Here is a 1,641-nt window from a genome sequence, read left to right on the forward strand (position 1 = left end):
ACAAAAATGGAAAGTTTATTTATCATTTTTTCCCCTGGTAATTAGGAGGAAGAACAAGAGAGTTATGAAGAATGGGAGGAAGAGAGGGAAGGAAAAAGAGAAAGAGAAACAACAGGAATAAATTTTTTAATAAGGCGGTAAAACTTACCAACTCAAACACTAACCATATCAAACACACCTTCAGTACTTAGTAAAGGCCAACAACCTTCCATCAGATACATTCTAGCAAGGCAGAGCTTGTAGATTCCTGGTCATTTATCACTGATTTATCCAAGCTCTATTTTATCAAAATATTTACAGAAGCTTGATGGCCATTACCAGACAACAAAACTGTATACGTAATAGCAATCCTTTGAGTTACAAGCTGTATCAGTAAGTTTTACTCATAAGTCAAAGAATATCATGATGAAATAACAAGAAATGAATTATCTTAAGAGAAAAGGGAATTCACGAAAACATTATACTAACCGAAAAGTATACACTAGTGACAACATGGCGAATATACTGCCCATGACAAGGGGACGTCGATGTTTTTGGAAATCAAACCCCCTGAAAAGAAAAAAGTTATCTTAGAATTTCTATCTACAAAGACTACACAGATAATGCTCAGGTCAAATGAAAAGCACTAATACCAAATGGCATACAGTTTTATATAATGGAAAAGTGGATACAGTAGCTGGACATTTGCATAGGTAAAAAATATATCTAATGTACATTTTAACTCTTAACTAATGTTTATTCAATAAAAAAGAAGAAAAAGGTAAATAACTGTGAAATCAACCTAAAATAAATACTTTTGGACTCTACTATCATGTAGCCAACTTTATTTTATAAAAAAAAAACAGCAGGAACAGTAACTAATATCAGTGTCAACACATTAATATTGTGTGAAAGTCATTTTCAAAAGTGACACTTTCATATAATTACACTAGCTTTTTTCTATTGAGGTCCACTAGAAACTTCTGTGATCTGGGACAGAAGGCCTACAGTTGGAAGTTCAGGGCCATAGAAAGTGATGCCAGGCCCCAGGGCAACAGGGGATGTGAGCCCTTGAATTCCTTTGACATCAAAATACTATTAAAGTGACTGAGACATAATATAACTAATATAACTAACTTGTTTTGTGATTACAAAAATTACAAAGATTTTTCAGAAAGAAATAGAAGGGAAAACTACTTTCTAAATCATTTAAAACAAAGTATAATTTTCATGGAACCTAATGGGTCCAGGGCCCTGAGACAGCTGTTTTGCCTACCCTCCCCTCTCGACAGTTCTGAATATGACTGGCATAACTGAGCAGTGTTCAACACTCATGGGATACACACAAAGGCACAGCTATGAGGTGATGTGCCCTCCAATGAAAATCTAGTACCCTCAGGTGCCCACAACTGTAATTTCTACATTATAAAATCAAGATATACTTTTACTATATATTTTATTTCATATTCTGAATATATCAGCAGCTGTATAGTGCCCTTATACCCATCACTGATTTGATCTTACAATATGTCCGTTTGTGATATCAGAATGCCCCTTCCCTTTATTCAGTTGCCCCTCCTTGTCACCATTATAGTACTAATACTAATATATATATTCTCTATTTTCATTTTCTTTTTTCTTTCTATCATCAATAATTTTTTT

The 1,641-nt window shown here is 33.8% G+C and overlaps 1 long non-coding RNA gene across 1 annotated transcript in view; it reads right to left on the reverse strand.

The window, feature by feature from the left end:
- Positions 1–1,641, reverse strand: part of LOC119593672 — a 4,403-nt gene that overhangs the window by 1,662 nt on the left and 1,100 nt on the right. Inside the window, exon 2 of the long non-coding RNA XR_005230551.1 lies at positions 469–549. This is a non-coding gene — a long non-coding RNA (uncharacterized LOC119593672). The remainder of the gene's footprint in view (positions 1–468; positions 550–1,641) is intronic.

The sequence above is a fragment of the Penaeus monodon genome, chromosome 32 (genome assembly GCF_015228065.2).
Source record: "Penaeus monodon isolate SGIC_2016 chromosome 32, NSTDA_Pmon_1, whole genome shotgun sequence".
NCBI classification, from domain to species: domain Eukaryota; kingdom Metazoa; phylum Arthropoda; class Malacostraca; order Decapoda; family Penaeidae; genus Penaeus; species Penaeus monodon.